Source organism: Schistocerca piceifrons, unplaced genomic scaffold (assembly GCF_021461385.2).
Source record: "Schistocerca piceifrons isolate TAMUIC-IGC-003096 unplaced genomic scaffold, iqSchPice1.1 HiC_scaffold_694, whole genome shotgun sequence".
Taxonomy (NCBI): domain Eukaryota; kingdom Metazoa; phylum Arthropoda; class Insecta; order Orthoptera; family Acrididae; genus Schistocerca; species Schistocerca piceifrons.
Window position 1 is genome coordinate 40,861 of NW_025728942.1, and position 13,486 is coordinate 54,346.

The window sequence follows — 13,486 nt, forward strand, 5'->3', positions numbered from 1 at the left end:
ATAACGCGAGAGAGTGGATTTTTTACAGTTGTCGTCAGTTAACCGTGGGTGGCTCCTGCGTTCGCTGGAAAGAGCACTGCCGTCGTTATCCGGTGTGGTCTAGTGGCTAGGATACCTGGCTCTCACCCAGGAGGCCCGGGTTCGATTCCCGGTACCGGAATCGCGCGTTTTTGTTGCTCCTCTTATGCGACTTGTCTCGACTTTGCTCGACTGACGCTACGCTGACGCGTGCAGAAAGCTACGTTAAGTATGATTCACGGCAACACCTGACGGCGAGAGAGATGAAGCGTCTATCCACTTGTTATCCAGCCACATACCTGTAGTCAAGAGGCTTGGGGGACTGCAAGACATTGCCACGGAGGTGAATGCAGCTAACCACTGTAGTTAGTGTCCTGACAGCGCAGGCACGTTCATTTGCTCGTATACATGTGATGGAGACCGTGTCTCACACTGCTGTGGCGTACACCTTGGCCTAGGCTCTGCTGTGTATCGCCACTTGCATTACAGGCAGCTGCTTTCGCGGGCGCGTCCGTGGCCGTGATCGTCTAGTGGTTAGGACATTGCGTTGTGGCCGCAATAACCCAGGTTCGAATCCTGGTCACGGCAAGTTTGAAAGTTTTGCCTTGCTGCCGTTGCAATGACGAGTACTCGAAATGACAGTACTCTCTTGATTTTTTCACTCGTGTTCCGCAGGCCGCAGTTTGCCCTACCACTTCATCCCCAACACGTAATGTCGCCTCCCAGAGCGCAGACGTCCGCTGCTCTCTGTAGTCGAAAAGGGCAGTTGTTTGAAGTGCGATGGATGAGCAGCCAGTCCCAGCAGAACAGGAAGCTGTGGCGTGCACTGTTTGTACAAATGCTAGGAACACTGGCGCACCAAGCAGCGCATGTAGCGTGGCCGAGCGCTTTAAGGCGCTGGTTTAAGGCACCAGACTCTCTGTAGGCGCGGTTTCGAATCCCGTAGCTGCCGGGGGCTTTGCTGTGATCGCGTTAAGCTGCCGCTTTTTCTTCAAGTGTAACCTCCTTGAGCTCACATATGTTTGATACATGGAGCATTGTGGCTCCGCCTGACAGTTACAGCTACGATACTTTAGTGGTTACGGAAAGCCCAGGTTCGAAACCTGGTCACGGTACGAAAACGTCTCTTGACGCTTTCTCCTTAACTGCGACAGCTACAGACAAGTGGCGTCGCTACCATACGGCGGGCACGGCTTTTTCTTGCTGTGGATGGCCTAAAGAGACGCTTCCAGTGGGAGAGCAGTGGAAATACATGGCACGGCGATTGCCAAGATACTTCCATTTCGAAGTGATCTTTGTAGTACAAAGGAAACGTTTTGCGGCTGCTGCTCCAACGGTAACGTGGCCGAGCGGTCTAAGGCGCTGGTTTTAGGCACCAGTCTCTTCGGAGGCGTGGGTTCGAATCCCACCGTTGCCACTTTTTACGTCTCATTTTTGTGCCGTTGCGGTGTGTTCTCGTGGGGTAGGACGCAGCTCTTGTGACGCGCGTGCTGTGTAGGTAGCGTGGCCGAGCGGTCTAAGGCGCTGGTTTCAGGCACCATTCTCTTCGGAGGCGTGGGTTCCAATCCCACAGCTGCCAAACGTGTAATGTTTCCTGTGTCGAAGGCAGGTGCACTCATTGCCCGCAAAGGAAACAGCACAACAAGGCGTGAGCGTCTGCTTGGTGAATTGTCGTAGAACAGTGCGTGGTGCAACGACAGGATTTGTAGGCACCTTTTGCTCTCATCATTGCTGGCGTCCGTCTCCACGAAATGCGTCCGGGGCACGCCGTTCTATAACGCGAGAGAGTGGATTTTTTACAGTTGTCGTCAGTTAACCGTGGGTGGCTCCTGCGTTCGCTGGAAAGAGCACTGCCGTCGTTATCCGGTGTGGTCTAGTGGCTAGGATACCTGGCTCTCACCCAGGAGGCCCGGGTTCGATTCCTGGTACCGGAATCGCGCGTTTTTGTTGCTCCTCTTATGCGACTTGTCTCGACTTTGCTCGTCTGACGCTACGCTGACGCGTGCAGAAAGCTACGTTAAGTATGATTCACGGCAACACCTGACGGCGAGAGAGATGAAGCGTCTATCCACTTGTTATCCAGCCACATACCTGTAGTCAAGAGGCTTGGGGGACTGCAAGACATTGCCACGGAGGTGAATGCAGCTAACCACTGTAGTTAGTGTCCTGACAGCGCAGGCACGTTCATTTGCTCGTATACATGTGATGGAGACCGTGTCTCACACTGCTGTGGCGTACACCTTGGCCTAGGCTCTGCTGTGTATCGCCACTTGCATTACAGGCAGCTGCTTTCGCGGGCGCGTCCGTGGCCGTGATCGTCTAGTGGTTAGGACATTGCGTTGTGGCCGCAATAACCCAGGTTCGAATCCTGGTCACGGCAATTTTGAAAGTTTTGCCTTGCTGCCGTTGCAATGACGAGTACTCGAAATGACAGTACTCTCTTGATTTTTTCACTCGTGTTCCGCAGGCCGCAGTTTGCCCTACCACTTCATCCCCAACACGTAATGTCGCCTCCCAGAGCGCAGACGTCCGCTGCTCTCTGTAGTCGAAAAGGGCAGTTGTTTGAAGTGCGATGGATGAGCAGCCAGTCCCAGCAGAACAGGAAGCTGTGGCGTGCACTGTTTGTACAAATGCTAGGAACACTGGCGCACCAAGCAGCGCATGTAGCGTGGCCGAGCGCTTTAAGGCGCTGGTTTAAGGCACCAGACTCTCTGTAGGCGCGGTTTCGAATCCCGTAGCTGCCGGGGGCTTTGCTGTGATCGCGTTAAGCTGCCGCTTTTTCTTCAAGTGTAACCTCCTTGAGCTCACATATGTTTGATACATGGAGCATTGTGGCTCCGCCTGACAGTTACAGCTACGATACTTTAGTGGTTACGGAAAGCCCAGGTTCGAAACCTGGTCACGGTACGAAAACGTCTCTTGACGCTGTCTCCTTAACTGCGACAGCTACAGACAAGTGGCGTCGCTACCATACGGCGGGCACGGCTTTTTCTTGCTGTGGATGGCCTAAAGAGACGCTTCCAGTGGGAGAGCAGTGGAAATACATGGCACGGCGATTGCCAAGATACTTCCATTTCGAAGTGATCTTTGTAGTACAAAGGAAACGTTTTGCGGCTGCTGCTCCAACGGTAACGTGGCCGAGCGGTCTAAGGCGCTGGTTTTAGGCACCAGTCTCTTCGGAGGCGTGGGTTCGAATCCCACCGTTGCCACTTTTTACGTCTCATTTTTGTGCCGTTGCGGTGTGTTCTCGTGGGGTAGGACGCAGCTCTTGTGACGCGCGTGCTGTGTAGGTAGCGTGGCCGAGCGGTCTAAGGCGCTGGTTTCAGGCACCATTCTCTTCGGAGGCGTGGGTTCCAATCCCACAGCTGCCAAACGTGTAATGTTTCCTGTGTCGAAGGCAGGTGCACTCATTGCCCGCAAAGGAAACAGCACAACAAGGCGTGAGCGTCTGCTTGGTGAATTGTCGTAGAACAGTGCGTGGTGCAACGACAGGATTTGTAGGCACCTTTTGCTCTCATCATTGCTGGCGTCCGTCTCCACGAAATGCGTCCGGGGCACGCCGTTCTATAACGCGAGAGAGTGGATTTTTTACAGTTGTCGTCAGTTAACCGTGGGTGGCTCCTGCGTTCGCTGGAAAGAGCACTGCCGTCGTTATCCGGTGTGGTCTAGTGGCTAGGATACCTGGCTCTCACCCAGGAGGCCCGGGTTCGATTCCCGGTACCGGAATCGCGCGTTTTTGTTGCTCCTCTTATGCGACTTGTCTCGACTTTGCTCGACTGACGCTACGCTGACGCGTGCAGAAAGCTACGTTAAGTATGATTCACGGCAACACCTGACGGCGAGAGAGATGAAGCGTCTATCCACTTGTTATCCAGCCACATACCTGTAGTCAAGAGGCTTGGGGGACTGCAAGACATTGCCACGGAGGTGAATGCAGCTAACCACTGTAGTTAGTGTCCTGACAGCGCAGGCACGTTCATTTGCTCGTATACATGTGATGGAGACCGTGTCTCACACTGCTGTGGCGTACACCTTGGCCTAGGCTCTGCTGTGTATCGCCACTTGCATTACAGGCAGCTGCTTTCGCGGGCGCGTCCGTGGCCGTGATCGTCTAGTGGTTAGGACATTGCGTTGTGGCCGCAATAACCCAGGTTCGAATCCTGGTCACGGCAATTTTGAAAGTTTTGCCTTGCTGCCGTTGCAATGACGAGTACTCGAAATGACAGTACTCTCTTGATTTTTTCACTCGTGTTCCGCAGGCCGCAGTTTGCCCTACCACTTCATCCCCAACACGTAATGTCGCCTCCCAGAGCGCAGACGTCCGCTGCTCTCTGTAGTCGAAAAGGGCAGTTGTTTGAAGTGCGATGGATGAGCAGCCAGTCCCAGCAGAACAGGAAGCTGTGGCGTGCACTGTTTGTACAAATGCTAGGAACACTGGCGCACCAAGCAGCGCATGTAGCGTGGCCGAGCGCTTTAAGGCGCTGGTTTAAGGCACCAGACTCTCTGTAGGCGCGGTTTCGAATCCCGTAGCTGCCGGGGGCTTTGCTGTGATCGCGTTAAGCTGCCGCTTTTTCTTCAAGTGTAACCTCCTTGAGCTCACATATGTTTGATACATGGAGCATTGTGGCTCCGCCTGACAGTTACAGCTACGATACTTTAGTGGTTACGGAAAGCCCAGGTTCGAAACCTGGTCACGGTACGAAAACGTCTCTTGACGCTTTCTCCTTAACTGCGACAGCTACAGACAAGTGGCGTCGCTACCATACGGCGGGCACGGCTTTTTCTTGCTGTGGATGGCCTAAAGAGACGCTTCCAGTGGGAGAGCAGTGGAAATACATGGCACGGCGATTGCCAAGATACTTCCATTTCGAAGTGATCTTTGTAGTACAAAGGAAACGTTTTGCGGCTGCTGCTCCAACGGTAACGTGGCCGAGCGGTCTAAGGCGCTGGTTTTAGGCACCAGTCTCTTCGGAGGCGTGGGTTCGAATCCCACCGTTGCCACTTTTTACGTCTCATTTTTGTGCCGTTGCGGTGTGTTCTCGTGGGGTAGGACGCAGCTCTTGTGACGCGCGTGCTGTGTAGGTAGCGTGGCCGAGCGGTCTAAGGCGCTGGTTTCAGGCACCATTCTCTTCGGAGGCGTGGGTTCCAATCCCACAGCTGCCAAACGTGTAATGTTTCCTGTGTCGAAGGCAGGTGCACTCATTGCCCGCAAAGGAAACAGCACAACAAGGCGTGAGCGTCTGCTTGGTGAATTGTCGTAGAACAGTGCGTGGTGCAACGACAGGATTTGTAGGCACCTTTTGCTCTCATCATTGCTGGCGTCCGTCTCCACGAAATGCGTCCGGGGCACGCCGTTCTATAACGCGAGAGAGTGGATTTTTTACAGTTGTCGTCAGTTAACCGTGGGTGGCTCCTGCGTTCGCTGGAAAGAGCACTGCCGTCGTTATCCGGTGTGGTCTAGTGGCTAGGATACCTGGCTCTCACCCAGGAGGCCCGGGTTCGATTCCCGGTACCGGAATCGCGCGTTTTTGTTGCTCCTCTTATGCGACTTGTCTCGACTTTGCTCGACTGACGCTACGCTGACGCGTGCAGAAAGCTACGTTAAGTATGATTCACGGCAACACCTGACGGCGAGAGAGATGAAGCGTCTATCCACTTGTTATCCAGCCACATACCTGTAGTCAAGAGGCTTGGGGGACTGCAAGACATTGCCACGGAGGTGAATGCAGCTAACCACTGTAGTTAGTGTCCTGACAGCGCAGGCACGTTCATTTGCTCGTATACATGTGATGGAGACCGTGTCTCACACTGCTGTGGCGTACACCTTGGCCTAGGCTCTGCTGTGTATCGCCACTTGCATTACAGGCAGCTGCTTTCGCGGGCGCGTCCGTGGCCGTGATCGTCTAGTGGTTAGGACATTGCGTTGTGGCCGCAATAACCCAGGTTCGAATCCTGGTCACGGCAATTTTGAAAGTTTTGCCTTGCTGCCGTTGCAATGACGAGTACTCGAAATGACAGTACTCTCTTGATTTTTTCACTCGTGTTCCGCAGGCCGCAGTTTGCCCTACCACTTCATCCCCAACACGTAATGTCGCCTCCCAGAGCGCAGACGTCCGCTGCTCTCTGTAGTCGAAAAGGGCAGTTGTTTGAAGTGCGATGGATGAGCAGCCAGTCCCAGCAGAACAGGAAGCTGTGGCGTGCACTGTTTGTACAAATGCTAGGAACACTGGCGCACCAAGCAGCGCATGTAGCGTGGCCGAGCGCTTTAAGGCGCTGGTTTAAGGCACCAGACTCTCTGTAGGCGCGGTTTCGAATCCCGTAGCTGCCGGGGGCTTTGCTGTGATCGCGTTAAGCTGCCGCTTTTTCTTCAAGTGTAACCTCCTTGAGCTCACATATGTTTGATACATGGAGCATTGTGGCTCCGCCTGACAGTTACAGCTACGATACTTTAGTGGTTACGGAAAGCCCAGGTTCGAAACCTGGTCACGGTACGAAAACGTCTCTTGACGCTGTCTCCTTAACTGCGACAGCTACAGACAAGTGGCGTCGCTACCATACGGCGGGCACGGCTTTTTCTTGCTGTGGATGGCCTAAAGAGACGCTTCCAGTGGGAGAGCAGTGGAAATACATGGCACGGCGATTGCCAAGATACTTCCATTTCGAAGTGATCTTTGTAGTACAAAGGAAACGTTTTGCGGCTGCTGCTCCAACGGTAACGTGGCCGAGCGGTCTAAGGCGCTGGTTTTAGGCACCAGTCTCTTCGGAGGCGTGGGTTCGAATCCCACCGTTGCCACTTTTTACGTCTCATTTTTGTGCCGTTGCGGTGTGTTCTCGTGGGGTAGGACGCAGCTCTTGTGACGCGCGTGCTGTGTAGGTAGCGTGGCCGAGCGGTCTAAGGCGCTGGTTTCAGGCACCATTCTCTTCGGAGGCGTGGGTTCCAATCCCACAGCTGCCAAACGTGTAATGTTTCCTGTGTCGAAGGCAGGTGCACTCATTGCCCGCAAAGGAAACAGCACAACAAGGCGTGAGCGTCTGCTTGGTGAATTGTCGTAGAACAGTGCGTGGTGCAACGACAGGATTTGTAGGCACCTTTTGCTCTCATCATTGCTGGCGTCCGTCTCCACGAAATGCGTCCGGGGCACGCCGTTCTATAACGCGAGAGAGTGGATTTTTTACAGTTGTCGTCAGTTAACCGTGGGTGGCTCCTGCGTTCGCTGGAAAGAGCACTGCCGTCGTTATCCGGTGTGGTCTAGTGGCTAGGATACCTGGCTCTCACCCAGGAGGTCCGGGTTCGATTCCCGGTACCGGAATCGCGCGTTTTTGTTGCTCCTCTTATGCGACTTGTCTCGACTTTGCTCGACTGACGCTACGCTGACGCGTGCAGAAAGCTACGTTAAGTATGATTCACGGCAACACCTGACGGCGAGAGAGATGAAGCGTCTATCCACTTGTTATCCAGCCACATACCTGTAGTCAAGAGGCTTGGGGGACTGCAAGACATTGCCACGGAGGTGAATGCAGCTAACCACTGTAGTTAGTGTCCTGACAGCGCAGGCACGTTCATTTGCTCGTATACATGTGATGGAGACCGTGTCTCACACTGCTGTGGCGTACACCTTGGCCTAGGCTCTGCTGTGTATCGCCACTTGCATTACAGGCAGCTGCTTTCGCGGGCGCGTCCGTGGCCGTGATCGTCTAGTGGTTAGGACATTGCGTTGTGGCCGCAATAACCCAGGTTCGAATCCTGGTCACGGCAATTTTGAAAGTTTTGCCTTGCTGCCGTTGCAATGACGAGTACTCGAAATGACAGTACTCTCTTGATTTTTTCACTCGTGTTCCGCAGGCCGCAGTTTGCCCTACCACTTCATCCCCAACACGTAATGTCGCCTCCCAGAGCGCAGACGTCCGCTGCTCTCTGTAGTCGAAAAGGGCAGTTGTTTGAAGTGCGATGGATGAGCAGCCAGTCCCAGCAGAACAGGAAGCTGTGGCGTGCACTGTTTGTACAAATGCTAGGAACACTGGCGCACCAAGCAGCGCATGTAGCGTGGCCGAGCGCTTTAAGGCGCTGGTTTAAGGCACCAGACTCTCTGTAGGCGCGGTTTCGAATCCCGTAGCTGCCGGGGGCTTTGCTGTGATCGCGTTAAGCTGCCGCTTTTTCTTCAAGTGTAACCTCCTTGAGCTCACATATGTTTGATACATGGAGCATTGTGGCTCCGCCTGACAGTTACAGCTACGATACTTTAGTGGTTACGGAAAGCCCAGGTTCGAAACCTGGTCACGGTACGAAAACGTCTCTTGACGCTGTCTCCTTAACTGCGACAGCTACAGACAAGTGGCGTCGCTACCATACGGCGGGCACGGCTTTTTCTTGCTGTGGATGGCCTAAAGAGACGCTTCCAGTGGGAGAGCAGTGGAAATACATGGCACGGCGATTGCCAAGATACTTCCATTTCGAAGTGATCTTTGTAGTACAAAGGAAACGTTTTGCGGCTGCTGCTCCAACGGTAACGTGGCCGAGCGGTCTAAGGCGCTGGTTTTAGGCACCAGTCTCTTCGGAGGCGTGGGTTCGAATCCCACCGTTGCCACTTTTTACGTCTCATTTTTGTGCCGTTGCGGTGTGTTCTCGTGGGGTAGGACGCAGCTCTTGTGACGCGCGTGCTGTGTAGGTAGCGTGGCCGAGCGGTCTAAGGCGCTGGTTTCAGGCACCATTCTCTTCGGAGGCGTGGGTTCCAATCCCACAGCTGCCAAACGTGTAATGTTTCCTGTGTCGAAGGCAGGTGCACTCATTGCCCGCAAAGGAAACAGCACAACAAGGCGTGAGCGTCTGCTTGGTGAATTGTCGTAGAACAGTGCGTGGTGCAACGACAGGATTTGTAGGCACCTTTTGCTCTCATCATTGCTGGCGTCCGTCTCCACGAAATGCGTCCGGGGCACGCCGTTCTATAACGCGAGAGAGTGGATTTTTTACAGTTGTCGTCAGTTAACCGTGGGTGGCTCCTGCGTTCGCTGGAAAGAGCACTGCCGTCGTTATCCGGTGTGGTCTAGTGGCTAGGATACCTGGCTCTCACCCAGGAGGCCCGGGTTCGATTCCCGGTACCGGAATCGCGCGTTTTTGTTGCTCCTCTTATGCGACTTGTCTCGACTTTGCTCGACTGACGCTACGCTGACGCGTGCAGAAAGCTACGTTAAGTATGATTCACGGCAACACCTGACGGCGAGAGAGATGAAGCGTCTATCCACTTGTTATCCAGCCACATACCTGTAGTCAAGAGGCTTGGGGGACTGCAAGACATTGCCACGGAGGTGAATGCAGCTAACCACTGTAGTTAGTGTCCTGACAGCGCAGGCACGTTCATTTGCTCGTATACATGTGATGGAGACCGTGTCTCACACTGCTGTGGCGTACACCTTGGCCTAGGCTCTGCTGTGTATCGCCACTTGCATTACAGGCAGCTGCTTTCGCGGGCGCGTCCGTGGCCGTGATCGTCTAGTGGTTAGGACATTGCGTTGTGGCCGCAATAACCCAGGTTCGAATCCTGGTCACGGCAATTTTGAAAGTTTTGCCTTGCTGCCGTTGCAATGACGAGTACTCGAAATGACAGTACTCTCTTGATTTTTTCACTCGTGTTCCGCAGGCCGCAGTTTGCCCTACCACTTCATCCCCAACACGTAATGTCGCCTCCCAGAGCGCAGACGTCCGCTGCTCTCTGTAGTCGAAAAGGGCAGTTGTTTGAAGTGCGATGGATGAGCAGCCAGTCCCAGCAGAACAGGAAGCTGTGGCGTGCACTGTTTGTACAAATGCTAGGAACACTGGCGCACCAAGCAGCGCATGTAGCGTGGCCGAGCGCTTTAAGGCGCTGGTTTAAGGCACCAGACTCTCTGTAGGCGCGGTTTCGAATCCCGTAGCTGCCGGGGGCTTTGCTGTGATCGCGTTAAGCTGCCGCTTTTTCTTCAAGTGTAACCTCCTTGAGCTCACATATGTTTGATACATGGAGCATTGTGGCTCCGCCTGACAGTTACAGCTACGATACTTTAGTGGTTACGGAAAGCCCAGGTTCGAAACCTGGTCACGGTACGAAAACGTCTCTTGACGCTTTCTCCTTAACTGCGACAGCTACAGACAAGTGGCGTCGCTACCATACGGCGGGCACGGCTTTTTCTTGCTGTGGATGGCCTAAAGAGACGCTTCCAGTGGGAGAGCAGTGGAAATACATGGCACGGCGATTGCCAAGATACTTCCATTTCGAAGTGATCTTTGTAGTACAAAGGAAACGTTTTGCGGCTGCTGCTCCAACGGTAACGTGGCCGAGCGGTCTAAGGCGCTGGTTTTAGGCACCAGTCTCTTCGGAGGCGTGGGTTCGAATCCCACCGTTGCCACTTTTTACGTCTCATTTTTGTGCCGTTGCGGTGTGTTCTCGTGGGGTAGGACGCAGCTCTTGTGACGCGCGTGCTGTGTAGGTAGCGTGGCCGAGCGGTCTAAGGCGCTGGTTTCAGGCACCATTCTCTTCGGAGGCGTGGGTTCCAATCCCACAGCTGCCAAACGTGTAATGTTTCCTGTGTCGAAGGCAGGTGCACTCATTGCCCGCAAAGGAAACAGCACAACAAGGCGTGAGCGTCTGCTTGGTGAATTGTCGTAGAACAGTGCGTGGTGCAACGACAGGATTTGTAGGCACCTTTTGCTCTCATCATTGCTGGCGTCCGTCTCCACGAAATGCGTCCGGGGCACGCCGTTCTATAACGCGAGAGAGTGGATTTTTTACAGTTGTCGTCAGTTAACCGTGGGTGGCTCCTGCGTTCGCTGGAAAGAGCACTGCCGTCGTTATCCGGTGTGGTCTAGTGGCTAGGATACCTGGCTCTCACCCAGGAGGCCCGGGTTCGATTCCCGGTACCGGAATCGCGCGTTTTTGTTGCTCCTCTTATGCGACTTGTCTCGACTTTGCTCGACTGACGCTACGCTGACGCGTGCAGAAAGCTACGTTAAGTATGATTCACGGCAACACCTGACGGCGAGAGAGATGAAGCGTCTATCCACTTGTTATCCAGCCACATACCTGTAGTCAAGAGGCTTGGGGGACTGCAAGACATTGCCACGGAGGTGAATGCAGCTAACCACTGTAGTTAGTGTCCTGACAGCGCAGGCACGTTCATTTGCTCGTATACATGTGATGGAGACCGTGTCTCACACTGCTGTGGCGTACACCTTGGCCTAGGCTCTGCTGTGTATCGCCACTTGCATTACAGGCAGCTGCTTTCGCGGGCGCGTCCGTGGCCGTGATCGTCTAGTGGTTAGGACATTGCGTTGTGGCCGCAATAACCCAGGTTCGAATCCTGGTCACGGCAATTTTGAAAGTTTTGCCTTGCTGCCGTTGCAATGACGAGTACTCGAAATGACAGTACTCTCTTGATTTTTTCACTCGTGTTCCGCAGGCCGCAGTTTGCCCTACCACTTCATCCCCAACACGTAATGTCGCCTCCCAGAGCGCAGACGTCCGCTGCTCTCTGTAGTCGAAAAGGGCAGTTGTTTGAAGTGCGATGGATGAGCAGCCAGTCCCAGCAGAACAGGAAGCTGTGGCGTGCACTGTTTGTACAAATGCTAGGAACACTGGCGCACCAAGCAGCGCATGTAGCGTGGCCGAGCGCTTTAAGGCGCTGGTTTAAGGCACCAGACTCTCTGTAGGCGCGGTTTCGAATCCCGTAGCTGCCGGGGGCTTTGCTGTGATCGCGTTAAGCTGCCGCTTTTTCTTCAAGTGTAACCTCCTTGAGCTCACATATGTTTGATACATGGAGCATTGTGGCTCCGCCTGACAGTTACAGCTACGATACTTTAGTGGTTACGGAAAGCCCAGGTTCGAAACCTGGTCACGGTACGAAAACGTCTCTTGACGCTGTCTCCTTAACTGCGACAGCTACAGACAAGTGGCGTCGCTACCATACGGCGGGCACGGCTTTTTCTTGCTGTGGATGGCCTAAAGAGACGCTTCCAGTGGGAGAGCAGTGGAAATACATGGCACGGCGATTGCCAAGATACTTCCATTTCGAAGTGATCTTTGTAGTACAAAGGAAACGTTTTGCGGCTGCTGCTCCAACGGTAACGTGGCCGAGCGGTCTAAGGCGCTGGTTTTAGGCACCAGTCTCTTCGGAGGCGTGGGTTCGAATCCCACCGTTGCCACTTTTTACGTCTCATTTTTGTGCCGTTGCGGTGTGTTCTCGTGGGGTAGGACGCAGCTCTTGTGACGCGCGTGCTGTGTAGGTAGCGTGGCCGAGCGGTCTAAGGCGCTGGTTTCAGGCACCATTCTCTTCGGAGGCGTGGGTTCCAATCCCACAGCTGCCAAACGTGTAATGTTTCCTGTGTCGAAGGCAGGTGCACTCATTGCCCGCAAAGGAAACAGCACAACAAGGCGTGAGCGTCTGCTTGGTGAATTGTCGTAGAACAGTGCGTGGTGCAACGACAGGATTTGTAGGCACCTTTTGCTCTCATCATTGCTGGCGTCCGTCTCCACGAAATGCGTCCGGGGCACGCCGTTCTATAACGCGAGAGAGTGGATTTTTTACAGTTGTCGTCAGTTAACCGTGGGTGGCTCCTGCGTTCGCTGGAAAGAGCACTGCCGTCGTTATCCGGTGTGGTCTAGTGGCTAGGATACCTGGCTCTCACCCAGGAGGCCCGGGTTCGATTCCCGGTACCGGAATCGCGCGTTTTTGTTGCTCCTCTTATGCGACTTGTCTCGACTTTGCTCGACTGACGCTACGCTGACGCGTGCAGAAAGCTACGTTAAGTATGATTCACGGCAACACCTGACGGCGAGAGAGATGAAGCGTCTATCCACTTGTTATCCAGCCACATACCTGTAGTCAAGAGGCTTGGGGGACTGCAAGACATTGCCACGGAGGTGAATGCAGCTAACCACTGTAGTTAGTGTCCTGACAGCGCAGGCACGTTCATTTGCTCGTATACATGTGATGGAGACCGTGTCTCACACTGCTGTGGCGTACACCTTGGCCTAGGCTCTGCTGTGTATCGCCACTTGCATTACAGGCAGCTGCTTTCGCGGGCGCGTCCGTGGCCGTGATCGTCTAGTGGTTAGGACATTGCGTTGTGGCCGCAATAACCCAGGTTCGAATCCTGGTCACGGCAATTTTGAAAGTTTTGCCTTGCTGCCGTTGCAATGACGAGTACTCGAAATGACAGTACTCTCTTGATTTTTTCACTCGTGTTCCGCAGGCCGCAGTTTGCCCTACCACTTCATCCCCAACACGTAATGTCGCCTCCCAGAGCGCAGACGTCCGCTGCTCTCTGTAGTCGAAAAGGGCAGTTGTTTGAAGTGCGATGGATGAGCAGCCAGTCCCAGCAGAACAGGAAGCTGTGGCGTGCACTGTTTGTACAAATGCTAGGAACACTGGCGCACCAAGCAGCGCATGTAGCGTGGCCGAGCGCTTTAAGGCGCTGGTTTAAGGCACCAGACTCTCTGTA

General features: G+C 54.0%; 23 non-coding genes across 23 annotated transcripts; all 23 read left to right on the top strand.

The window, feature by feature from the left end:
• Positions 1-88: 88 nt before the first annotated feature.
• On the top strand, positions 89-160 carry Trnae-cuc. Its single transcript has one exon. It is a non-coding gene; the product is annotated as a tRNA-Glu (tRNA).
• A 374-nt stretch (positions 161-534) lies between these two features.
• On the top strand, positions 535-606 carry Trnah-gug. The gene has a single exon. It is a non-coding gene; the product is annotated as a tRNA-His (tRNA).
• A 747-nt stretch (positions 607-1,353) lies between these two features.
• Positions 1,354-1,435, top strand: Trnal-uag. The gene has a single exon. It is a non-coding gene; the product is annotated as a tRNA-Leu (tRNA).
• Positions 1,436-1,880: 445 nt separating this feature from the next.
• On the top strand, positions 1,881-1,952 carry Trnae-cuc. Its single transcript has one exon. It is a non-coding gene; the product is annotated as a tRNA-Glu (tRNA).
• Positions 1,953-2,326: 374 nt separating this feature from the next.
• Trnah-gug lies at positions 2,327-2,398 on the top strand. The gene has a single exon. It is a non-coding gene; the product is annotated as a tRNA-His (tRNA).
• Positions 2,399-3,145: 747 nt separating this feature from the next.
• On the top strand, positions 3,146-3,227 carry Trnal-uag. The gene has a single exon. It is a non-coding gene; the product is annotated as a tRNA-Leu (tRNA).
• Positions 3,228-3,672: 445 nt separating this feature from the next.
• On the top strand, positions 3,673-3,744 carry Trnae-cuc. Its single transcript has one exon. It is a non-coding gene; the product is annotated as a tRNA-Glu (tRNA).
• A 374-nt stretch (positions 3,745-4,118) lies between these two features.
• Trnah-gug lies at positions 4,119-4,190 on the top strand. The gene has a single exon. It is a non-coding gene; the product is annotated as a tRNA-His (tRNA).
• Positions 4,191-4,937: 747 nt separating this feature from the next.
• Trnal-uag lies at positions 4,938-5,019 on the top strand. The gene has a single exon. It is a non-coding gene; the product is annotated as a tRNA-Leu (tRNA).
• A 445-nt stretch (positions 5,020-5,464) lies between these two features.
• On the top strand, positions 5,465-5,536 carry Trnae-cuc. The gene has a single exon. It is a non-coding gene; the product is annotated as a tRNA-Glu (tRNA).
• Positions 5,537-5,910: 374 nt separating this feature from the next.
• Trnah-gug lies at positions 5,911-5,982 on the top strand. Its single transcript has one exon. It is a non-coding gene; the product is annotated as a tRNA-His (tRNA).
• A 747-nt stretch (positions 5,983-6,729) lies between these two features.
• Positions 6,730-6,811, top strand: Trnal-uag. Its single transcript has one exon. It is a non-coding gene; the product is annotated as a tRNA-Leu (tRNA).
• Positions 6,812-7,256: 445 nt separating this feature from the next.
• Positions 7,257-7,328, top strand: Trnae-cuc. Its single transcript has one exon. It is a non-coding gene; the product is annotated as a tRNA-Glu (tRNA).
• A 374-nt stretch (positions 7,329-7,702) lies between these two features.
• On the top strand, positions 7,703-7,774 carry Trnah-gug. Its single transcript has one exon. It is a non-coding gene; the product is annotated as a tRNA-His (tRNA).
• Positions 7,775-8,521: 747 nt separating this feature from the next.
• Positions 8,522-8,603, top strand: Trnal-uag. The gene has a single exon. It is a non-coding gene; the product is annotated as a tRNA-Leu (tRNA).
• A 445-nt stretch (positions 8,604-9,048) lies between these two features.
• Positions 9,049-9,120, top strand: Trnae-cuc. The gene has a single exon. It is a non-coding gene; the product is annotated as a tRNA-Glu (tRNA).
• A 374-nt stretch (positions 9,121-9,494) lies between these two features.
• On the top strand, positions 9,495-9,566 carry Trnah-gug. The gene has a single exon. It is a non-coding gene; the product is annotated as a tRNA-His (tRNA).
• A 747-nt stretch (positions 9,567-10,313) lies between these two features.
• On the top strand, positions 10,314-10,395 carry Trnal-uag. Its single transcript has one exon. It is a non-coding gene; the product is annotated as a tRNA-Leu (tRNA).
• Positions 10,396-10,840: 445 nt separating this feature from the next.
• On the top strand, positions 10,841-10,912 carry Trnae-cuc. The gene has a single exon. It is a non-coding gene; the product is annotated as a tRNA-Glu (tRNA).
• A 374-nt stretch (positions 10,913-11,286) lies between these two features.
• Trnah-gug lies at positions 11,287-11,358 on the top strand. The gene has a single exon. It is a non-coding gene; the product is annotated as a tRNA-His (tRNA).
• Positions 11,359-12,105: 747 nt separating this feature from the next.
• Trnal-uag lies at positions 12,106-12,187 on the top strand. The gene has a single exon. It is a non-coding gene; the product is annotated as a tRNA-Leu (tRNA).
• A 445-nt stretch (positions 12,188-12,632) lies between these two features.
• Positions 12,633-12,704, top strand: Trnae-cuc. Its single transcript has one exon. It is a non-coding gene; the product is annotated as a tRNA-Glu (tRNA).
• A 374-nt stretch (positions 12,705-13,078) lies between these two features.
• On the top strand, positions 13,079-13,150 carry Trnah-gug. The gene has a single exon. It is a non-coding gene; the product is annotated as a tRNA-His (tRNA).
• Positions 13,151-13,486: the final 336 nt, after the last annotated feature.